A 26,138-nucleotide genomic window follows, 5' to 3' on the forward strand; every position below is an offset into this window, starting at 1 on the left:
CTAGATAAAGAAGTCTTCTTTCAGATAAGATTTCATTTGCATCTGTGTTTAGCAGCAAATTAATTGACAAGTGCATTTCTTAAGATGGTGGAGATGTTGGGGAAAAAACACCCAAACAACCCAAATCAACAAAACCTCCTACTCTTTAATAGGGAATTTCCAAGCTTTCAAGCACAGCACCCAGTTATCACAAATTGCTGGTAATAGAGATGGAATACTCCTTCTAATAGATGAGCTAAAGACACAATTCCTAAAATTCTAGGAGTGACAAAAATGTATGCACACAAAAATAGGCTTATGAAAGAGGGAAGGGAAGGTTTCGGGAAGGTTTCGGGAAGGTTTCGGGAAGGTTTCGGGAAGGGAAGGTAAGGTTTCGGGAAGGGAAGGGAAGGTTTCGGGAAGGGAAGGGAAGGGAAGGTTTCGGGAAGGTTTCGGGAAGGGAAGGGAAGGGAAGGTTTCGGGAAGGGAAGGGAAGGTTTCGGGAAGGGAAGGGAAGGGAAGGTTTCGGGAAGGGAAGGGAAGGGAAGGTTTCGGGAAGGGAAGGGAAGGGAAGGTTTCGGGAAGGGAAGGGAAGGTTTCGGGAAGGGAAGGGAAGGGAAGGTTTCGGGAAGGGAAGGGAAGGGAAGGTTTCGGGAAGGGAAGGGAAGGTTTCGGGAAGGTTTCGGGAAGGGAAGGGAAGGTTTCGGGAAGGTTTCGGGAAGGGAAGGTTTCGGGAAGGGAAGGTTTCGGGAAGGGAAGGGAAGGTTTCGGGAAGGGAAGGTTTCGGGAAGGTTTCGGGAAGGTTTCGGGAAGGTTTCGGGAAGGGAAGGGAAGGGAAGGGAAGGGAAGGGAAGGGAAGGGAAGGGAAGGGAAGGGAAGGGAAGGGAAGGGAAGGGAAGGGAAGGGAAGGGAAGGGAAGGGAAGGGAAGGGAAGGGAAGGGAAGGGAAGGGAAGGGAAGGGAAGGGAAGGGAAGGGAAGGGAAGGGAAGGGAAGGGAAGGGAAGGGAAGGGAAGGGAAGGGAAGGGAAGGGAAGGGAAGGGAAGGGAAGGGAAGGGAAGGGAAGGGAAGGGAAGGGAAGGGAAGGGAAGGGAAGGGAAGGGAAGGGAAGGGAAGGGAAGGGAAGGGAAGGGAAGGGAAGGGAAGGGAAGGGAAGGGAAGGGAAGGGAAGGGAAGGGAAGGGAAGGGAAGGGAAGGGAAGGGAAGGGAAGGGAAGGGAAGGGAAGGGAAGGGAAGGGAAGGTTTCGGGGAGGGGAGGGGAGGGGAGGGGAGGGGAGGGGAGGGGAGGGGAGGGGAGGGGAGGGGAGGGGAGGGGAGGGGAGGGGAGGGGAGGGGATTAACTTGATTCTTCTTCCTAGCTTTTTCTCTTCATAATAAACTCTTATTATAGGTCTTGCAGATAAAACCTGACAGGCCTATACTTTTACTTAGTCCTCATGTGGGCAGCATACTATTTCCCTACTACATAAAGTGTTCAGTTTTAAGTAACAACAGGAAAAATCTGATGCAGGTTTAAAGTTATTGCAAATTTTAAACCCCTCCACTGATGAGCTGGCTTTATTTCTAATGAATGCCCTTCCAAGACTTATGTATTTGTGTGTCTATGCATCTGTCATCTATATCTCTAGTAAGCAAAACTCCACAGATGTTAATTTACCTGCATTAGTAACTTGGAGTATTTTCAATGGTTTGAAAAGAAAAAAAAACACACAAAAAACCAAGCACACCACAACACTTCTCTGACAACAACATGAAATAAAATTAGATCCCACTGCACTTCAGAAAAAAAGTCTGTTAAACCCAAGAGTTCAGTCAATAAACATTAGCCCCTTACATCAAATGTAGTTTATAAATGATTAAGCTTTAACACTCACACCCCACTCTAGTAGGTCAGATAAAATCTGCTGCTTCTTATTTGGCAAAATATTTCACCAGTCTGACTAATCACTTCAGAGTAGTTAACTCCTTGACTCCATGTGTTTAAAGATTAACATTTACAGTGCTCAGAAAGTATAAGCCAGTTACTTAAAAAAAGCCCTATTTGCAGTTCATTTCCTTTGATCTGAAAATACATACAATAGCTACTAGCCAACAACAACTCTACACAGAAATAACTTTTTTTAAGATTTACATTTATTACAACAAGGAACCTGGTGGTCTGAATTCTATATCTTATTCTTTATGATTGAAGGAGTTAATTTAAACTAATTTTCTCAATTAAAATCTTTACAATCATACCTAATAGAAAAAAATCCCCGAAAAAAATGACCTGCTCAAACATGTGAACTCTACTGCTGGACAAATCTCATTTTATAAACAAGCAAAAAGCAGAGGCTTTTCTTATATTTCTTCAAAAGAGGAATACCAATTCTAGAAGGTAAACTTAAAAAAAAAATTGTTTCTGAAAATCTCTTTGGAAAAACTAACATATATTAACATAGCTCCAAGTAAGGATTTTTAAGCAAGCATCAAAAGCAAAATATATGCTAGAGAATAGCTGAATTTTACCTTTAATCCCAGCATGTTAAAAAAAGTTTTTTCCCTTCCATCAATAATAAAAAGCAATCAGGAACAGCAAGCAGTACATCTTCCATTGCTTTTTACTAGAGCCATTGGGTTTCAGTTCCTTGGAGATATTCAAGCCTTGAGCATGAAGAATGCATCACAGTAACAATCAAGGGATGCATCACATGACATACTTCCAACATATTCTAGAAAATAACACTTAATTCCTTTCTTCTGATGATACTGTGAGTGAAATTTCTAACGCAGCTGATAATTCAGTGTGCAAAGTTAACATCAAATCACACATGCTTTAAAACCAGGAGGAAGCTGGTTTCTGAAATACGTATCTAATGAGACAATGGTGCAGCAGCCAGCCTGCCTGCCTGCCCCACGATCCTGACAGCTCAACAGCCAGCTCTTTGTTGGCCTGGAGAGTTCCTTTCACTGGTGCCAAAACATGGGCACTTATAACATGCATTTTTTTCTGTGTCAGAAACCTAGCACCAGCCTCCATCACCAGTTGCTGGTAAAAACACTGTTCCGATTAAACATGAGATGGCTGTCATGCCTCACATTCTCCCAACTCTCTGAAGTTTCATACATTTTTCATATATTTAAGAAGTTACCTAAAACCAGCCATGCTCCGAAGTAGAGGGCTCAGAAATGGTAATTCCCAACTGCTAACTGCAGGCACCAGCTAAGTCTCACGAAATCAGGTCCTTTCAAAGTCCTTTTCTCTGTCCTCTTGGCTCTCTTACTCTCAAGTAGGTCAGCTTCAGTAAGATGGGAAAATCCTCCACTCCTCACCTTCTGACAATTCTGTGACCTGGTGGTGAGGACACTTGGAGGTGGTGACTACAGGTGGGTTCCCCAGCATGCAGAGAGATGTCATCCACCTGCAGTGGGAGCACCCCAACTGACAGGCGAAGAATGGCTACAGGACTACCTCTTAAACCAATACGCTGTGGGAATACAGGACAGGCACAGTTCTTTTACCTACACAGCCTCAGGAGAGAATCCCATGTTGGTAGAGATGCCCAGCACCCACCAGCCAGGTGGCAGCACCATGTCAAAACTAAGCAGAAGATGAGCAGCAACACTGTCCATGAGATAATCCAGCAAGACTCACATTCCCTTAGAGATCTCTGTTCTTTCTACTGACTCTACAAACATTGCAGGCTCTAAGATCAGGTAACACGAGTCAGGTGGCAAATTTTTCAGCGCTCCGTGGCATCAAATGTGGAGTTGCTTTGAAGCTGCACCCAGCACTTTTATGACTGAATACACTTGTATATCAATTTCTGGCAGAATTTTAAAGCATGCCATTCTGAAAGTAAATTAATGGAAGAAAAATGAGTCAAGGGAAAGATTCAGTTTCCTTTTACATGCATGACTCATTTTAATTATCATCCTGCAGGCAGATCAGTTAATTGCTAGAAAGAACTGATTATTTACTCCTTTTCTCATTAGGTAAGAGCCATTGCACACTCAGACTGAAAAATCATAACATGAACTAAAACCAGGCCTTGCTTTACATTTCTAGAATTTTTACTTCCTTTTGTATTTTTACCCTATTTTCAAACTATATTTTTTGGAAAATAACGGTGAGTCTACACTGCTAAGGCATGTTTTTATTTTTTTTAATATCTGAATTTAGTTACATCAGCTAATAAAGCGTAATAGTATCTATTTTTTAAACTAAGTATCCAGATGTGTCTCTAGAAGTTTATATTTAGATCAGTGAATTAGGAACGCTATTTCACAGCATAACTCAGTATACAGGATTTTCTTCAAAGCATTTATCAGATCAAGTTTGTTTTTATTTTACTGTACTGTAAGGGATCTCAAATTAAACTAATTTTTCAGAGAAGAGAAAAAAAGGACAGAAATTTTAACTGCTTTTCAGGGTTGTGTGATATCCCTCAGGGTTTTTTTTGTGGAACAAAAGAAGTCATGCTAGAAAGAGAAGACAAAACTCAAATTGAGCCCTGGTGACATGGCAAGTGCTCAGCTAATGAAATCATTCCAAAACTAGCACCTATAATTAACATACAATGGAATGGCAATGATGAAATCTCAAAAAAAAGTTATCTTTCATTCTGTATGAAGAAGTTGTATATTGTGGGTGGGAAGGTATCCTTTTTTTCCAAAAGAAATCACATATATATGTTGATATTTCAGCCTGGAAATAAGACACGGCAGGTATAAATAATGCAGTCCCCCAGCTGCCATGATTTATTATTGAGGAGTAATATATCTAGAGAAATTATCTGGATTTACGAACATTCTCACTTATGCTGACAATCTTCAAGATTGCATTATTTCAAGGACATATTATTTCATACAGGAGATGCCTCCAAGAAAGCATTCAAACTTGTGAGTGGGCAGAAATCCTAGGCCACTGGTAAGTAAGTACTGGTACGGTCGATCTGGCCAGCTAAATGTGGCAATAACTGCATTGATGTGGAGGTGACTGCACTGCAGGAAGGACTAACCCACAAGCTAACAAGGGCAGAAAGTAAAGCCAGGTAGAAAGCACAGGTGACTATGACTGACATGGCAGCAGTGCTGTGTTTCAACAACTTCCCTTCCCCTTCCCCTTGCCACAGAAATGACATGGAACTGTTGGAGCAATTCCAGAGGAGGCCTCTCACAAAAATTATGAGAGGGCTGGAGCACCTCTCCTGTGAGAACAGGTGAGAGATGAAAAGGCTCCAGGGTGCTCCACTTTATAGCACCTTCCAGTATTTAAAGGGGGCCAACTAGAAAACTAGAGAGGGACTTCTACAGGGCATGGAGTGACAGGACAAGGGACAATGGCTTTAAACAATAAATAGGGCAAATTCGGGTTAGATGTAAGGAAGAAGGCTTTTAAAGTGAGGATGGTGGAACACTGGAGCAGGCTGCTCAGAGATGTGATGGATTCCCCACTCCAGGAAGCATTTAATATCAGGTTGGATGAATCCCTGAGCAACCTGACCTAGTTGAAGATGTCCCTGCCAATTGCAGGGAGGTTGGACTAGATGACTTTTAAAAGAAACTTCCAATTCAAAGTACTCTATGATTCTATTAAACAGATTCATACCTCATCAAACTGGAAAGGCAGAACTGCTACATAACTCAAGCTATATGACTTCCCAGAAATAATTCAGCATTGATCGACAGTTTATTTTCTAGGGTGGAGAAAGCTGTGAGGGGAAGGAAACTGTAATCTTGATTGACCTTTACTTTCTTAAGTTAAGAAAGCCTATCTTAGTCCACTATAGATTTTTATGGCTCTTCTCTGGTAACAGTCAACATCATCTTATGCTGTATCTCATGATATATAGACATTAGCAGGTTATCCCAGTAGCGATTGTACAAGTGCCAAATGTATGATATAAACTCCACTCCTAGGCAGAGCACCTCATTTTTATTCTCTGGAATTGTGACAGGTCTTTCCTCTTATCCTTGGATCTTCCCTCTATGTTGACAACTTATGTTGAGCTGATTATCTGCTGTGACCCTCTTTTCAGAGCTGCCACATTTCCAGATGACATGCCAATGGAGTTATTCATATTTCTCATCAGGATAACTTTGACTTCAGAATTTCCAACCTGTCCACATTACCATCTCTTTCTGTTATTTGTCATTCCACTATCTGCTGTATGTTATTGGCAAAGAAAGCATTGACTTTTTCTATCACTGGTGATTTTTAAAGACTCTTTTCATGTTGCAGGTTGAACAAGAATTAATCCAGAAATATATAATGCCTCCACTGCCCTGAAAGTCAGGCTACCTGACCACAGGGGTCCTTTAGGGCCTTGCAAGCTCTGGTTTTGTGACTCTACAGAGGCTCACATGGGTAATGTGATTTTTGTCAGCAATAAAATAACCCATGAAGAGACAGCAGCTTATCTGCAAATCCAGCTAAACAAGAACAACGCCATATTTACAGTTATATTAGGTACCTGTCAGTTAGCCAGGTCAAAGACGATATTTGATTTTGCTTCAGTTAACTTTGTGAACAAAAACGGTTATTGAAATTTAAGTACTTCACCTAAGTCTATTGCACATCTTTATCCATCAACTGAACTTGTCACTTCACATAAGAAACAACGTTGAAATTTTCACCAGATGAATTTTCCACAAGGCTGTAACAGTCAGCATTAGTTTTATACACTCATTCTATTGTCTATTAACTCAATCTCACGAAAGACAGCCCCATGTCATATACACAGCCTGCCTTTTCCAGCATTTCTCTCCAGTCCACCCAGCACCGTTTCCCTGGAGGAGGGAGACCGTGGTTTTCAAGGCAGTACTCACTGCTCAAGGAGCAAAATATTGCTGCCTACCACAACCTGATGCAGAAGGTCAGGACTGAAACTACCAACGATGGGGCCCAGTGACCATTCCTAGTGTATCACTGCCTGCTACCACCAATCTGCTCTTACCTTCTCAGGCACCAAGGGCACTCTGACTGTTCAGGGCTCACAGCACAGTCACTCACACATCTGTACATTCAGCTCTCCTCCCCAGCAGTCCATAACAAAACACAGATCCAGCCCTTAAGTCCATTGTACAACATTAAGTCATCATATGTAATCTAATAAACTAGAGACAGAACACTTATGTCATATTCTAGCCTCTGAAACTTCTCCAAAAGAAGAAAAAAATAAATTGGTGGGAAAGGTGAAGAGGATGGAGATGTAAATAGCATTAACAGAACAGAGAACTTAACTGCTCAGCTCTCCCAGATTTTCTGAATGCACTTTCTTTTGCCTTGGTGATTTTAATGGATTCTGTTTATGGCTGTAGTTACTGGACTGGAGCCTGTTTTGTTACAGATTTGTGATATGCGCCACAGTATCTGTTCAAAATACTGAAAATATTGAACAACACTAATTATAAACGTCTTATGGTTTTGCTCCCTAATTTACAGTTATGCCATTCATACTAATGCCCAAACTGTAATGTGCAGCTCAATTTGCTTCTTATAGAAAAAGCTCAACAGTCCTGAGCACAGTGATCAGGACAGTCAAACTCAAGGGGCAGAGTTTTGACTTCTCCTAAAGAAGATTTGTAGGTGACTCCTCAGTATCCAAAAACTGAAGTCACCTGTGAGGTGAAATAGGTGGGAGACTAAGTTCTGATAACACTGATTATCATCCTCCCCTAATAATTCAAATCACAAATGATTAATATAAAAAACTACTATTTTTGTAATTTCAGATTTAATACAGATATACTGTGTATCTTAGAAATGAAGAGACATCTGCAGTTTAATATGTGGCACTAAGAAGCATTCTGAGTTGTGTCATGATGAGAAGACATACTCTGCAAAGCTCTTAAAATAAGGAATCTATTGTATAGCTGCATACAACAGCTAAAGACCAGACTTCGGGACCCACAAGCCCTTCAACAACTGTATGCTCTCAAATAATTAACAAAACAATTGATGTTCTTTCAGAATCTTAAGACAATTGAAAATGGGCAGGGATCACTTACTATTGGAAAAGAGCTTTAACTGTGACTACATTAGCTATGCTGGATTTGGGTTTTTAATTAAATTTACAGCCCACAATTTCCATTTCTGCATATGCAGAACTAATTTCTTCTTGTCTATGTGATCCTAAGCATATATACCCAGTATAATTTTGATGGGGGGAAGCCATACATTTCAATTCACCTCCTTTTCCCCTTCATAGTACCTCTAAATTTCAGTCAGATCTCTGTGGTACTGCAACATCATCACAGCCAAATGGGTCATCTGCCTTTCATCACTTTTCAGAAAAGTAATTTTTTTCAATTTTAGATCAACAGATCCACCTAAACTTGAAACCCAAATACAGAGCTAAAGGCTGTCTACAGTTATTCCTAGCTATTAAAATTTTCAGCACCAGTTCATGTTATGATTGATGCTGGTATTTTCCTGAACTGTCAGTAAGCAGAGTTTTATAAAGGAAAGGAAGATTACATCTCATAAGTGTCAGTCAGCTTCTGAGATAACTTTAAAACTACCCAAAACTCTCATCAGCAGGAGCTCAACACAGCACTGTATGGGCCTCCATACAACTCCATACAGCTCCAAACAACATTAAACATTAATTCCTCCTGAAGAGAAAGAGAAGTAGATAGAATGCTCATAGTGTTATTTAAACTTACTCCAGTTCCTTTTTGTTTTTTAAAACCCTAAATGAAAAGTGTATCCTGTCACCATACCACCTACAGTTCTCAGATAGTTCATGGTGTATTGTTATACAGTTTTACCATGTTTTAAGAATTGGAATTTGTGTCTTCAATGCTATATTAAATAAAATAAATAAATAAATAGATAGACAAATAAATTAGTTAGTTAGTTAGTTAAATGAATAGAATTAGGCTTTTGTAAGTGACTGAAAAATATGCCCTTTCACTTGGTACCTCAAGTCAACCTCCCAGTACTGGACACTCTCTCCAAAGCTGCTGACATGCAGACTCAGAGCATTCTTCTTCTACCAAAGTCAGGCCAACCATAAAAACCCAAACAAACAAACAACCCCAAAACAAACAAACAAAACCCCCAAAACCAAACCAATCAAAAAACTCCGAACCAAACCCCCCAAAAAGCTGAAACAAAAAAAACCCAAATGTACCAAAAAATACAACCCAAAAGCCCCCAAAGCAAAACATTAAAAAAAACCCCAAACACAACAAAACAAAAAAAAGAACCCAAAGAGCAATAGATCTCTGTCTCCCTCCTTTCACTTTTATCTATGTCAAATTCTTTCCCAAATGCTTAGCACAATTTCATTACTTGACTGAAAGAGTAATAAATTCAGACTCTGAGGAACTGACAGGAACAGGAAATAAAAAAATGCAAGATACTAAAGTGAACATGCACTTTTTTGAAGCAATTATCTTCATTTCAGCTGAAACAAGACAGACGCACCATCTAACAATTTCCATACAAAAATCAATACTCTAAATTTTATTGAGAAACTGACACCACTGAATTTTCTGCTATTCTGGTCCTATCAAAATGAAGTCCAATTTAACATCTAATTTTGCATCATCTGTTATGAGAGGAAAGCAAAGATATTATTGCAGTCCGTTTCAGAATAAAACCTTTGGTCCACAGATGGTGCTTTAAATTTTCATGTTTAAAAAATCCCTAGCTATAATGAAAGACCAACTGATAATATACATGTTTTCCTAACTGCAAAACAGTGTTCCTCAATTATGTTCCAGAATACTGAGGTTTCTTAGAAGCACTTTTTCTCAACAGCAGCCATGCCAGAATATGGTCAAGTTGAGTAATTGGTTGTTCCTTTAAAAGTCAATCCATTCAAACTATTCATGCAACTAAAAAGCCTAACAGTTCAGCAATGCAATGAATAAAGTAACTGTAAAAAGGGATGAGCTAACTTTGCTTTTACAAACTTTTGACTGCATTAATTTTTTGGGCAACATTTATCTTTCTAAGGCATCAACTATATGCACAAACTATAACTGACAGCAGACAGAATCACAGAAAGCTTCCTCAAATTATAAAGTGAGCAAGTGCCTCATGACTTTGAAATTTGTATTTACCAGGGATAATTAATTTAATGAACCACACTTCCTGGCAATGTGCCAACCCACCTCTTAAGGAAACACCAGAAGACCGTATGACTACAAATGCAGTTGGCCACTGATTTATCTGAGAAGTAAACTGTGAGCAGTGCTCTTTAATTCATAAGAAATATAGTTATGAAGTTTTGGAAGAGGAATGGAAATACCCCAGCTATTCCTTTTGTTCAAAAAATTCTGCTTCCATTCTTTTTAAAAAAGAGGTCATATTCCTTTGTTTTGTTTGATCTAGTTCATTGCCTATTGGTTACATTTAAAATTTCCAGTGACTGATTACATGAACCATCTGACATCATCACACATTAAAGTTTCTCAGACATGGAGAATGAAAGGGATTAACTGTAAACCTACACATCTAAGTATCACCATGCAGATCCTGCATATTAAAATCGATATTTGGCAAATATTTTCATAACAACTTCTAACACAAGTTCAAAAACTAATACACTTTAGCACTAATGAAGCTAAAGTTCATCTAAAAACAACACAAACCCAAATGGTTCTCAGAAATTGGAGGTAGGGAATAGACAGTCAGCTCAGTGTAGGTCAATGCAAGACTGCTCATTACAGCGCTGCTTTCTGAATAAAGCAACCCATTTAATTTTATTGTATCTGACTAATGCAATTTTTGGTATTTGATGGGAAATTGTTCCAGAGAAAATAATTTCAATACAAAACGTAACACTGACACACAGTTCACATTTTCTTCATTACCACCTGGCTTCTTTGATCTAATTTCACCACTGTTCAAAAAGGCTATTAAGAGTAGTTTCGTTTTTCTCATAAATCTTCCCACAAACCCTCTGATCCTTATGACACTTTCTTCTTAATTCCTGTGAGTCCATCAACAACTTTTCATAACAGGTGCCTTAAAATGCCTGCAATTCAAACAAACGTAAATGTAAATGGACAAAGAAGTATTTCTAAAACAGGAAAGAAGCACTTTTTCTCTCCTCTCCTTTGTTGGTCCCTAGAATATTTTTGCATACAAATGGAACTCATATTTTTTCATTACTACCTCAAACTCAGATCTTGCAGGTTTTCCTGGTTCTTTAATAGTTTTTAGGTTTCTCAGACCCATTTTCTTTTTTGTTTAAACTGCATAGCTGCATAGTATTAGATAACATATTTCAAAATAAAACTCAATCAGTTTCTTCCTCTTACTTAATTTGGGATACTTGATGCTGAATGAGGGATGATACTATGATGTCTATATCTGATGATATTTTTTTCACAGATATCTGTCCAGGAAAATCATATATTAGTTGTTCTGCATGCCAATTATGGTCAAACACTACTTTTTCCAAGTACTTTTTACAACTACTTCCAAGTAATTGTACTTTTTCCAAGTACAATTATGGCTTTTTTCCCAATCAATCAAAATAAAGACCATGGGATTTTGTGAGACTCAAAATAGATCTCAAAAGTTACCAATGCAACAAACAATCACATTATTATAAATATTAAACATCATAAAAACTGCAACACATGCCATTTGCTTTTATAATATTTTCCAGACAGTACACATATTTAAAAATTTATCTATTCACATATTTAAACAGCTATCTGTCTTGTGCTGGAATAAACCAATGTGTAGGTGGTGAATCTTCCAGCTGAGCTGCACAAAAACATTAGTACACAGAAAAATAAGTGAAAGGGAGCCAAAACATCTCCCCTCCACAAGCAGAAGCTCATTTAAGCATATGAAAAAACAGTCATTAGGGAAACTAATTTATCTTCTGTTTCTGAAAGGATATAATAAATAACAGACAAAACTACAGTGTGGGCCATGTTCAGGAAATCTGTGAGGTCTCTTGGACCACACACTCCCTCCAGAAAATCACACATATTAGTCATGAAGGAACTCACCCACCCAGGGCAATGCTCAGATCACTTACATATGGCTGGAAAAGGAGAGAGAGACATTCACCAAATGGTTACCAGCACCAAGAACTACCATCATTGCCAAACTCAATGCCAGCTACCCCATTGGCATTTGAGGATGCAGGAATAGCTACAGGCTCTTCACAGGCTTGAACTCCCCAATAATCCAATGCAAACAGGAAAAACGAAGTCTTCTGTTGACTACTTCATTTACTTTTTAAAACTTCAAGATGCAAAAGCCCTCAGAGCTACAAAGGTCTCTGAGCCACAGTCAGCAACCACTAAAGTGAGGATGGATGATATTGTGCCAGCCTACAATGCAAAGGAAACCTATCTGCAAAGGAAAGGGAAAACCAACTACTTCCTTATCATTTAAATTACAGCAGAAGAAATATGAAATTTTTCATTCAACAGCTGCTTCTCCTCCAACTGGCTGACAGGTTAGGTATGTCAGCCCTTTCCTAAAAACAAATGCACCCTATCTTTAAAATAAGATAGGTCACATAGGAGCCATTCAAAAAATTGGCTCTCAACAGATCCATAATCCAGGCGGATGGACCAACTACTGAATCATTGATTCCACTGTGAAGGCATGTGAACTTCAAAGAAAAAAGGAGGGGGGGGGGGGAAATCAAGCTTCTGCAGCCTAGACAGTTTCATGCTAACTATAGCCATATATGGTTTTCTGCTTTAAATCTTTATCTCAGTCAAATGAAAACACACACACACAAATAAAAACAACCAAAATAAATAATGCATGTAGAAATTAGGATTCAAAGCTTAAAATCAGCCTCAACCCACTAAGGACAATGCTGAGCAGCAATGTTCATTCCTCTCTTGGTTCACAGACAAAGACTGTACTAATTTATTAAACCATTAATGGCATGCACATGTTAAAACAACAGAAAAACACAATTTGAACTAGTTAAATTGAGAGCTATGAGGACATGTAACTCACCCAGGATCAACTAATTAATTTACTTGTATGCAAAACAAGAACAGTGGCGTACAGACTTTATCAAGTTGCTATTTGTAAGCAGCAAACAGAAGAGGTTGGTGGACCTACTTACTGTTCCTTAAGCAGGACACCAGCTTCACCACAAGACCAGCACAAAGACTATTTCTATCATCAGGTAATGAGATAAATGCAAATTAAGAGATAGACTGTTTGCTTCTCTCAAGCAAAATAAAGATGCCTGTGGCTATCCAAAGACAGAATGCTCCCTGTCCTGAGCAAGGAAGCTCACAAAGAGGGGTCCCTTGCACTGTCACTTGGACCTTCTGCCTTCTCCTCTCTTTATGACTACTGTGCCCAGGTACAGGACTCTTCAAGCCATCTCTGTACATTAAGCCCTATTAAATGCTTATTTGTTCCTATTTAATGGAATGTGGTTTTTGTTATTCTTACCAATTACAGTCCCTTTAGGAAAAACAAATGTTTGACCATACCTGCTTCCTCTTTAAATAAGAAGATACATAATGATGTTCTGAGCTTCTGAGGCTATGCAGAAAACCACAGGAAACAAACTTAAAAACAAGCCTCGGCTTTCTAAAAAAGAAACTTTGTATTTCTGAGAATTTGACTGAGGAAGGACACATAATGGTCTAAGTCAGCCCAAAGTAAGTAGTAGACAATTGAGTTTCCCCCAAACTGCAAACCACTTCACCATACACTAGGGCTGTAAGTGCTCCTTCCTCAGCTATCAGACCAACTTCCTCCTATGAGTTGTAACTGCTGAAGGCTTTGGAGAAAATGTGGAGTATATTTCACTTTTGCATGGCTACACATAAACTGATCTCTTCAGCTGAAAAATAATGCCTCAAGACAGACAGATACAAGTCTGATGTACTATTACTACTAGATTTGAATTAACCAGTGCTTCTAAATAGCATTTCACATTATCAGATATAGGAGAAGACAACAGAGCGATGATCAGTCTTTGTTCAGTCCTTCTAATAAAGGAAGGTGCATTGAAAAGAGAGAGATTTGGTTTTGTTTTGATATTATTGGTTTGTTTGACTCAAATAAGAACTTTTCATCCTCACTGGAAGTAAAAAAAGATTACTCAGTCAATATCTGAGGTCAATGAACAATTAATCATGATAGCTACCTAGATACAATGGCACTTTTTTTCTTTTTTTTTTTTTTTCAGCAGAACTCAATAGCAAAAGGCTAAATGGAGAAAAACCATTACAAAGATTTTTTTGTTGCTTACTGTTTTCACAGATCACATTCACAGTGTAAGCCTCTCTGACACATTCCCTGAATCTCTGGCAAAGAATCTTGCACTATTCTTCAGCTAAAAGACAGTTAGATATCTAAACAGTAGCTTCATGTTACCTGGCACACTTGTAAGTATAATCAGTTAAAGACGTAAGTATAATCAGTTAAAGCTGAATCTTTCTCTGTCCATACAGGAGAGGTGTTTTAGTCCAACAGAAGAACTGGAAAACTTTACTGCCTAAAAAGAATAGTTTATTTTATCAGTTCCAAAATACCCAGCTGTGATGCTGTTGACTGTGACTAACTGAATCTGGCATAGCTTTAATAATCCTTCAGAGAAGAGAATTCTATTTGCTATATGCAAATACATCATCAGTTCAAATATTTGCAAGTATCAAATGATGATATTTGAACAAAAGAATCCTTCTAGGGTTTCCTAGTCTATTCTTAAAGCAATCAGAAAACAACTTTCTTGTACTAACATCAATTAATGTTCACTCGGTGTGTAGACATCAAAGTAGTTACTACATACAAATATCCCAACAATAACAGAAGAGCACTCACAGTTATTTACAACAAACTTCAACTACAAAAACAAAAATGTTGCTTTTCCCTTCCCACATTCAAAGCCACACACTTCAAATAAAGCCCACTCTGGTATGTGAAGCAAAGTGGATGCAGGAAAAGTATGATCAATTTACTCCAACAGCAGATGTAGTTACAGATTACAGAGGCTCAGGATGGAGCTTCCTAATACCTGCATGATCCTTGCCTCTTCAACTTAGACTCCATTGCAGTAGCACAGGATAAATCTAGAATATCACCACTAGTAACACAGAACAGCCTAATACCTGGCATAAAACACCCTCACTGCCACTATGACTACTGCACAGGCTTTTCACCTCCTGGCAAAATTGCTTTTCCTCATGCCCCAAACCACTGAGAGGAGAAACATAAAATTGTTGATTTGATATTACAAGAATAAAGGAAACATTTATAAGGTAAAACATGAAGTAGCCTACAGACAGAGTCTGGAGGGAAAACACTATTAATTTAACCCCCACACTCTCTTTAGAAAACCCAGCCAAAATGTGTTAAACATATTAATACGTGACAGAAAAGTAAAGAAGACTTGCAACATATGGCTGCATCTTCATTAATGCCAGATTACCATTTGGTACATTGCTATTTTGTATGACCACTACATGCACTTGCAATACAAATTTATGCCCAAGCAAGCACAGGCACAAGCACATTTCTGTAAAGTTTGCCCGAGTGAAGGATGCTGCATTCAAGCCAACTTCATGTCAGCTGAAAAAGTACAAACAATATCTGTTTAGGTATTGTCAGAGTCACAGACAGATGACCAACATCTGACAGAGCAAAAAACCTACTAGTATAAGGTTAACATTAAAACTGGGGATGAAAATTTATATTTACATGAGATATTTGCTTCGTGTGGTTATGGGTTTTGATTAGCTTGCCATTAAGTACCTTAAAGATGTATCATTGAATAAACAATCTAAAGCAAGCCAGTAAATCAGTGTCTGTAGGGTAAAGAGCAACAAAGCATCCTCCTCCCTCGATACTCCTCTGTCCCCATCAGAGACGTAAAGGCTTTCAGTCTTTTCTCTAACTCTGCAGGGAATCTCATATAGCATGTGTTCGTGTAAGCAGTTAAAATGTATCTACAGTAGAAGGGAGATGGGCAAAAACCCAAAAAACTTTCATATTAAATACAATTTCACACACACGTAGGAGAAAATAATTCAGAAAAGCCAAGTTAAGATTACAGACATAGCTGCTTAGATTGCCTAAATGAGACAATATGTATTATCTCATCTGGCAGTTTAGCATGACTGAAATGAAACATAATTTGCAGTTGACGCCAACTGGCAGGAGACAAATGTTCATGGTAATCTTTGTGTTTTATTAAGAAAGTTCTTCTGTCTTAAATTACACGGAAAATGGATTGAAGGCTTTTGGTCTAAAAAGTACAAGGGTTGCAGATGCTACCCTGAGCTGTTAACTCATAGAAAAATGTGTCTTGAGTTTTTACAATTTAAAAGGACAAATCTAAAATCATGCCAGGTCAAATCGTCTACCCAGTACCTCTGTCTCCAAGAGCAGCCAAAAGCAGATGTCTGGGGAAGAGCATGAGAACAGTGTAATCATTTAGTCATACTTTCCCCAAATACTCTTGTCTCCAATAATTTGCAGCTCAGGGACTTCCAAAGCCAGAGGTCATGCTTATGTATTTAATAATCCCTTACAGACTCTTTTTTTCCATTAGTTTTGTCCAGTTTCACTTCAAGTTGGTATAAATTTTCAGTATCCACAACATCCTGTGGAGTTACACAACTTAATATATGTGCATGACAAAATTCCTCTTTTTGCTATTCCAAACCCAACACCTGCTAGTTTCATTTTCATGCTTGTTAGTTTTTGTACTGGGAGAGAAAATGAACAACTTATCCCTAAGCCACTCACCACGCCATTCACGTTTTTACAAAAGTATCATCACATCCCAGTCTCTTCTCACCAATTTAACTGCTGAAGGGAGTCACAGTGCTGAAAGAATATCCTCATCATGTCAGTAAGTATGAAGAGGATCCCATTCTGTTTTATTCTACATCATTAGAGCCTCAAGACAAATATATTTTTAACTGGACAAACAAAACAGATGTGAAGTAATGAAAGGTAACACAAAGAAAAGCAACAAAAATAACTGGTATACAAAACACAGCGCCTGTGAGGTGAAAAAAAGCAGGTTATTATAGTTAAAACACCACAGCACAAAAATAATTCCTTGCTTTTTCCTAGACAAACGTAGAATGAGCAACTGTAGTATTAAATTACTACCGGAAAGGAATTAATTGGATAACACACAAAGAAAATTTTAACATGTCACGATGATGTAACGGAGACCACTGAGTTCCTTAGAACAAGTCACAGATGACAGATACACAGATGATCCTAATCTGAGGCAGAAGAATGGGGTAGATGATGCCATAAGGTCTCTTCTAGTCCTATCTTTGTATGATCTTCTTGGGATGTCAAGTGGAATCTCTTCCTCTCAGTGATTTAACAACAACAAAATAAAAAAGCAGGGGGGTGGAAGGTTAAAGGGAGCTACAGGGTTGGCTGCTCTGGAAAAGAAGTTACAACCTGCTCACAAATAAATTATTTTTTGAGACCCTATCCTCACCCAACTCCAAGGAGCCTGTAGAAAGAATGAGGGACCACCAGCCAAGAGCTGGAGACATTTTGCTGAAAATGGGGACTTTTATTCTCTGACCTTGCATGGACATTCTTTAAATCTGGTTGGGAAGCAGAGGCATACTATGCAGAGTACAGTGCCCATGAGTACATGATGTACCCCCAATGCACACTTACTGTGCAATACATGCAGTGAGCAACAGAAAAACAAGGTAAACTGTTGATACAGGCTAGTTAAAGACTATTCCTAAAGTTCTGTTTTAGACAAGACTTTCACTCTTTAACGTTGACGTGTACCACTCTTGCAGTAACCAAGCTCAAGGAAGGCTGGATATTTCCATACTCCAAATTCAGCTGCGATAAAAGGCAAGCTTTACTTCAAGCTGCCAGGGTTGTCATGGAATGCGGTCTGGGCCACTTAGATGTAAAGTTTGGTTGAAGGTAATTGCACTGATTTTATGCAGTCTTGATCATGACTAATGATTGAATAAACATGTATATGCAACACAAACCTCATCCACATTCCTGCAAACTGGATACCTCTGCTAAATGATCTACCATCTCTGCAGCCCAATCAGCTGGGCAGTCTGCAGAATATCTTATGCCAGCTGTCATGTAATATGTCTATTAGTACCTTTAAAAGCCCCAAAACAGAGAAAAATGAGACAACTGTTAATTTCTTAAAGGGAAACCATACCAGATAAAAACTAGCTGGAGAAAAATCAATGCACAGACACACACACAGAGAGAGAGAGACAGAGAGAGAGAGAGAGAGAGAGAGATGAGAGATGTAGGAATGCATGAAACTTATACTATTATGCCATATTCTTCTCACCACTTATGTTGAACTTAAAATGATTTTCTAAGAGCACAGAAACATATCCACAAATATCACTGAATATAAAATTAAAATATATGCTACTATTTCCAACATACGAATAAAATAATACATTACAATATCAAAACCAGAACTTACATTTAAAATTTTCTTGTAAACTTTAAATTACTCAGACCTGCCTGGGCAGAATGACATTCAGGTTTTATTAGGTGGCTATTCTGAAACAGTTACAATTGCCAAAATTTTCATGATGACCATGAATACCTACTGCCTTATTTTCTGAAAAAAGTTTCATAGAAGGCTGCAAGAACTAGAGTATCTGCACAAGATATTCTCCAGTATTTTTATTTCAAGCATATTTCAGTATGTATTATTCATCAGTAAAAAACAGCTGTGCAGAAAGATGCTGCCATTCTTTGCACAAAGGAACTCTGTTGAGGTACACTGTATATATATTGCTTTAGTTGTCATGACTCACTTACAGAGTGTAGTATCCCTCATGGGGACAGGAAAGAGAATCAGAAAAGGGAAAATTATAAAACTCATGACACTTTAATAGGTAAAGCAAAAGCCATGCACTTAAGCAAATAAAAACTGGGAATTGAACTAATGCTTCACATGGGCAGGCCAGTGAAGCATAATGCTGGTTTCACACCATAGGAGTTGGAGTGAAACATCCCTGGAGCCAGTTGTGGTCAGGTATCACGGCTGCATCTCCTTCCAACTTCTTGTTCACCCCAGTCTATTTGCTATCAGAGCATGAGAAGCTGAAAAGTCCTTGACTTGGTGTGACTAAAGCTCAGCAACAACAAAAACATCACTGTGCTATCAACATCAGCCTCATACTAAACCAAAAACATAGGACTGTCTCAGCTATTATGAAGGAAAATAACTAACTCAGCTGAAACCAGAACATGAGTAAACTCCTAATATCTGAGAGAATACCTACTTTGATCTTCTGCAGGTACTTCAACAGCAGGAACAGTAACTATATTTACAACACTGTATATACATATATGACTTATTAAACATTAAATAAAAAACCTCACCCCTTTATATGAAAGTATTTTTGACACAGCCTTCCCTCCACACACTTACTGCTTGCAGATGATGTATCAAAGTAATAGACACATGCTAAGAGACAAAACAAGAGTACATAACCATTAAAGACAAACGTATCTACCAACATATAATACTGGTGTATAATCACTACCACACATTTCAGTGATGAGGTCAGGTTTAGACAAATGAAAGTTCAATGAGAAGTCTGAAAAATTTGTTTACAATGATCCCAGACAAAAGCCTTGCAAGCTGCAATTCACTGACCTATGTAAACTGAATTGGCTTTTAGATAATCTCCCAGTGAATACTATTGCAAAATCTATAAACACAGATGGCACCAACTGGCACCCTATCTGCAATCTCAACAGAAGATCAAATAAGTACAGAGACTGTATTTATCTTCCCACATCACAGGTAATTCTTTCCAAACAGGTTTAAGGGATTATCACTCAAAGCTGAACCAAAAAAGTTCTGTCACAGCTAACCAGTCTCAACCACCCTGAGAAGTCACACTGGTCAAACAAAACAGATTTTAAAACTGTATGGCTTTTAATAAAGTAATGCAACATTCAACTCAAACCAGGCTCTGGTTATAATTGCTACAATCAATCACGATATTGACAACTTCTATTACCAGTAAACTAAAAGGATTTTCTCCAAAAGCACCCTTACATAAAAACTTACTTGGGATCCAAAGGAATGAAAAGGCTGAAAAGCTACAGTCAAACTTTAAGGTAAAGTATCAGTTGTACTATTAAAGCATAATATATATTATTTTATCTACAAAACTCACTGCTATTGATCTGGAACAGAATGACAGCATTGATACTTATTGCTGAATTTGAGGAATTATGTACTATAAAGGCATATAATGTATGCAATGCCAGGTATCAGAAAGCATGAAGATCACTTAGTCAACTCTAAAGCTACAACTGTGTATATAATTAAAATCCAAAACATATTCATCAGTCAGATGTAAGACACCACAGAGAACACGAGTCCAAAAATACTTCACCATCTTTAATATGATATTAAGTATTGAGACAAAGAAATCTGAAATACAGCAGAGGCACCAATGACAAAGGAGACTGTACAGCCGCTTCAGCAATATTGCTTCACTGATTGTTTCTCAGCACTAGAAGCTGTTAAAGGTGAAAAAATCAGCTACAATAAGCCTTCCTTGCGTGTCTGGGTGTGGGTTCTGGTTATAGTACTCTCAGTGGCTGCAACACAAAATTATGCTTTCTTCAAGACATTTTTTGCTCTTTTTATAGTATTTCATTCTCATGGTTCATCATTTAGTTCCTGTGTTTTCACCATGGGCTTCAGAAAAACCCTTAAAGAAACCCCAACCAAGAACATGTAAACCAAAATACATAAGAAATATTTTAAGGAACAAATTGCTACAGCATTCCTCTCATGCATCAATCTCTCAAATATTCTGGATTCTCCTTTGAAGAACCCACATCTAACTTAACTATAGAGCTCCAAGCTGAAAAAGAGAGTTTTATTATGAGAACCAGAAGACAATGAGAACTGGAGAAATTAATCTTTAGCAAAAGGCCATGCTTTTTTTGGTTTTTTGTTTGATTTTTTAAACTACATTAGTGAATCAGAAACTGGAACCTATTGATTATGTGAACAGCACAACAGTCCCTAAATATCTTTTGCTGTGATTTATTTATACTCAGTTATGGATACATACTGTAAGTGTCCAGCTGCTACATAAATTACCACAGTTCAGAATTTCAAATACATTCCCAATACATTCAATAGATCAGGTGCATTTGCAGTCAGCTGTTTGCTGTGCAGCAAATTTATAATTTAATTATTTTTCCACTGTGCATTTAGTTTTCTTTGGAATTACCTACCACAAAAATGTCTTTTAGGAAAATACTTCTAAGAAAATTGATTACTCTCTGATTAAGTGATGTTGAAATACTTTTTCATGGTTAATGTCTCACCTGCTAGAGTTGTAAAGAGAAACAAAGGCAAATTAGAAAGAAATTAAGACCTCAGATCTGCATTTTTTTTCCAAAATGCATCACCTTCTGTCAGCAACAAAAGCACCTTTTACTTACAGACAGTAAAACAGTACTTGTTTAGATAACTTTCACAGTATCTAGCCAGATATCCTGAGCAACTTTAAAAGGCAAGGGATAACACCACTATTTTTTTAAACTGGGCTTTACAAATGCCTTACATTCAGCTTTATTCCAATTCATCCATATGTAGGACAGTGATTTTGGAAGAATGCATCCTGTTAGGTCCACTTTCCCAGGGCAGATTTTAGGCACCACAGCTCAGGAGAATCCTGTAAATTTTCAAGAAAGCTAAAAAGCCAGAAGGGAAAGCTGAAAAGCCAGAAGGGAAAAGTCTCTGGTATTATTTTAACAGACTTGTCAACTACAATCACATCAGCAATTGTCTTTGCATCAAAAAAGGGCTCTGAGAATCAGTAACATCTTCCAGCAACTTGCCACCTCTTTCCTTGTTCCCAAATGAGTTCAAAATGCTGACACCCCAAAATTATTTATCATGTAGGCAGAAAGCAGAGAAATGGGAACTCTTGGGAGGGAAGAGAGGCACTGAAAACACAGAGGAAAGCAGGACAAAGGAAGACACAGAAAGCCCTTATTCACAGGGAAGGAATGGGGACATAAAACAGTTTCTCTTATTGCTACCAGCAGTTAGAAGCTGAGCACTGCTCCCCTCCCCACAGGCTGGATAGTGTGAAGGGTCAGCCAGCTAGAGGAGCTGTGAGTTTGCGCCGGGGCACGAACACACCAACACACATGTGTGCAGGCAGTGAGGACAGTTAGGGACAGCGGGGCAGCCATCCTCAGCCTCCCATTTCAAGCTTTAACAAACAGCTCTGAGGCAAACAGCAGCTTCACCAGGGGCTATTTCTATGTGGAGAGACTCTTTCCTTTTCATCTTGTAACAAGCTAGGTTTAAGATGCAGAGGGTAAAATTCCTAGAAACTGTTTTCTTGCCTGATTTTTTTTTTCCTTATGATTTGCAGAAATCTTACATTAGCTAGCAGCTGCCATCCTGTGTTCAACACATCCCCTGCGTTGCAACCACCACTTCTCTTTTAGTGGGGAGCCCTCCAATGGGTACTCAATGTCTAACAGAGTAGAATCTTCTGGAAACACAAATTTAGATGAATAATAATTCTGTTCTCCAACACACTCAGGAAAATAATGAATCTTCCTTTTCATGTAATTATTCTTGAAACAGCAATGTCTACACCATATGCAAAATAAAACACCAGGTTTCTTGCCTGGTTGCCAACTAAACAGTCACCTGCAGCGCAGTCAGATTCTGCTGATGCAACAACACATAGCAGTTAAAAAGTCATTGTCCTACTGTATTACAGAACACCACAAGCAATCTTCACAGCTACAAGCTAGAACATGAAAAAGGATCATGGCAATTATTGGCTTCCTTTCAGTCTTTGCCAGCCATACTTCTGATCCTAACTAACCAGCCAAGCACAATCAAGACTGTCTTAGAAGATGTGGAGAAACGATGCTTTGATTACATAAGTAATAAAAATAACTGTAACATTCTTACACAGCAATGCTGCATCCATTCCCAGGAATCTACAGTCGTAAAAGAAAATGACACACTACTAGTACTTGCCTGACGTGTGGGTACATCATCATGCAAACATTTCCCAGAATGCTTAATAAAAACAGACGATTAACTAAAAAAAAGATAAAGTGGGCAATTTCCTCCATGCTGATTAAACGCACTGCATGACTCAGAGGGAGAAATCCTGCGAAGAAAGCAGTGATGTGATTTAAGCTGGAGTGGCTGCAACTAGCATATGGAATGAAAAACTGAGCAATGGTCCCATGAAACCGTGTCTGAGATAAAACCCTCTCATTAACAACTATCTTAACAGTCTGCCTATACCCTGACCTAACAATGCATGAACATGGATAGAATACTCAAGAAGATCCCAGAGATTAATTTGGTTTATACTTTTGTAGTATGTTTGATTCAGAAAAAATAAAATGTAATGTCACTGACATTTACCAGTTAGCCACTCTTTGTGCACAGCATAAATTTTCAGTCTCCATGAACTACTATACGGAGCACAAGGTTTCTGTGACCAAAGCAAACCCATTGAAAACAACAGGGCCCCATGCAGGTATGAGCTTGAGCAGTCAGAACCCACTGCAGGATTGGGACCAAGGAGACATCTTCATTAAGGGATCAGTAATGGCGCCTAAAAAATTCTCCCTAGGAAAGCCAAACCTTGTTATTAACATTTATAATATTTTCTTCTGGATGAGGTCAGCTGGAGCTCTGTTATTGTGCTCATTTATTCCTACTAATACATCTCTCATTAGGATGCACACATTCGCAGCGACTCGTCTGCTTAGTTCTGGCTTGGTGTAAACTTACTATGATGGTGCAACGCTGCTGCTCTGCCACCAAGTACTGGCAGAGTGTGCACTTGTCTGGACACGGCACTGCCAGCCCATGCTGTTTTACTTGATGTTGCTCCAGCGCAGCCACAACTTCTGAATTATGGGATCCAATCTCACCGGTATGTTACCGAGGGCCTTTGGAGTGACACCCAAACTAACAAAAAAAGTGCACCGGTAACCTGTGTCACCTACTTCCTGCCTTTCCCTGAAGGGCGCTAAAAACTAAAATACGCACAGACACACACATCCGTCCCTCAAAAACTGGTCCCAGAAACACGACGGGTATGAAGAACTCGTCAGCGATCTGAAGGCACCCAGGTGAGCTTTGAACCGTCCCTCCCAGAGGCAGCTCACGGAAAGTCAAGAAGCTCCCGTGCCCCCGGGGAGAGGCTGCAGGTGCCCGGACCTGGGGCGACCAGGGGCGGCCCGCCTCCCACTACAACCCGTCCCGCACGAAGCCGACCGGGGCCCCCCGACGGGCGGTGCCCCCCCGGCCCCGCCCCGCTCCTTACGGCGCGGAGGGAGCGCGGCCGCCCCGCCGTCCCGGACGTGTGCGCGGAGCGCGGCCAGGCGCCGCGGAGCCCCTCCCGCTGGCCGGAGAAAGCCGCGTCCCGCCGGGAGCGGCTGCTCGGCAGGACCGCCGCGCGGGAGGGAGGGGAGCGAGGAAGGAGGGAGCGAGGGAAGGAGGCAGCCTGCCGGCCGCGGGCGCCTCGCCGGGTCGCGCCCTGGGTCCCCGCCGCGCTCCCCGGGGAAGGCGCCCGGGTGCCGTCCCGCTCCGCCGTTGCCCCGGCGTTCGCCGTTCGGCTCTCGTCGGCGCCACAGCCCCGTCCCTGCCGCCACCTCCGCCCTGTGCCCCGTCCCGCCGCGGCTGTGCCCCGGCCCGTCCCTAAGGCTACAGCCCTGGCCCAGGAGAAGCAGCAGCCCGGCCGCTGCTCGTGGAATGAATGGAAGCACAGCCAGCGGTCTCGGTCCTCCCTCCCGTCCTCCCAGCCCCGCACAACTTCAGCGGTGCTGCTGCCTCACCTCTGCCGGGCAGAGGCGACTCCTCCGCGCTGGGGCTCCGCTCTCGCCGCCGCCGCCGCCTCCGGCCCGCGCCCCGCCGGGCTCACCCTCCTCCGCTCCCGCCGAGACCATGCACCGAGGGAGGAGGAATGGGATCCCGGCGAGGGCCGACCCGGCCGCCCTCAGCCGGAGGGAGGGAGCCGCGACGAGGGGCGGGGAGGGACGGGCCGCGGGCGCCCTGCCCTGCCCAGGACCGGCCCCCTCAGACTGACGTCCCCCGCTCCCACACCTCCGGCCGCGGGGAAGCGCCCAGAGCGGGGCTGGGAGGGAGCCGGGCCGGGGCGTGCAGGCACTGCGGCCATGGGCGGGCTGGCGTGCCCTGGTAGGTTCCACAGCTGGGGAGCGCGGCTCTGGAAATAGCCCAAATAACCGCTAGCCCGCCATCCTAGCGTTTGAATAACCAAGGGTTCTCCATCTGCCCCGTCCGACACACAGGCTGAGAACGGACCGGGCAGCACGACTGGCAGTGTCAGGCCCCGTACTGCCTATTGCACGTCGCATCACAGTCTGCCCCACCGGACCTAGCCATAGTGGATGCACTGTTTGGAAAGCAGGAGTGGTAAACAGCAATTCCTCCTATCCAAAAATTCCGCTTGGTATAGACTTCAGAAATACAATTTATAATGCAACAGAATGTCTAAAAGGTCTACAATGCTTCTATTTTCAAACTTTCCCCCCTCAGAACAAATAATTTCCTACCGATATTCCTTTAAAATCATACTTAACACTCTTCCAGTTTCAAAGCAACACTCTGATGACCCAGGCTTTTCCAAAACTTTGTAATTTTTAAAATATCTTGAGATAACTAATGCCAAGCACATACGTGTCTACAAGCAGTGACGCTCATTTAAAGCATCTGCAGAGAAAATTAAGGTTTAGGCTTGGACATGTCTCTGCATGCCTCTGCTATCCCACACTCTTGCACCCTTGTGTAATATGCTGCTGGTTGTAAGTGGATGACAGGTGTCTAACTTCATACAGCTCATCTCAGTGTCAGCTTCACTTGCTGGATTGGAACTGGCTGTTGCAACAGATAAAACCAGCTGCTAAGATGGTCAATAAAATAAATCACTTTGGGTATCTCAGAGACATAAATTAAGTGCTACACCAGTGCAAAACTTGATTTGCTGCAGCTAAAGCTGTCCTCCTGGGAAAAAGTAAGGAGTTCTCTTTTCACTGCTATCAGAACAGTTTCTTTCACAAACACTGCATTTACTTGAAGCTATGGCTTTTGACTAAATAATCCTGATGATACAGAGCAATCAGTGCATGCTGATCCTGTTGACTGCTTGGGACTCCAAAGTCTTCAACTCTGCAGGAGCACATTCCATC

General features: G+C 40.5%; 1 protein-coding gene across 4 annotated transcripts in view; it reads right to left on the reverse strand.

Moving 5' to 3' along the window:
* Nucleotides 1-24,967, reverse strand: part of LHFPL2 (LHFPL tetraspan subfamily member 2) — a 120,116-nt gene extending 95,149 nt beyond the window's left edge. For 3 of the 4 annotated variants that reach the window (XM_059836569.1, XM_059836566.1, XM_059836568.1), the window contains exon 1: nucleotides 24,768-24,962. The gene's annotated coding sequence lies outside the window, so the exon portion shown is untranslated. Of the gene's footprint in view, nucleotides 1-24,767 lie in introns of all 4 variants that reach the window. The other variant, XM_059836570.1, reaches the window with a different exon arrangement.
* Between the last annotated feature and the right edge of the window lie 1,171 nt (nucleotides 24,968-26,138).

This window comes from Haemorhous mexicanus, chromosome Z (genome assembly GCF_027477595.1).
Source record: "Haemorhous mexicanus isolate bHaeMex1 chromosome Z, bHaeMex1.pri, whole genome shotgun sequence".
Classification (NCBI taxonomy): domain Eukaryota; kingdom Metazoa; phylum Chordata; class Aves; order Passeriformes; family Fringillidae; genus Haemorhous; species Haemorhous mexicanus.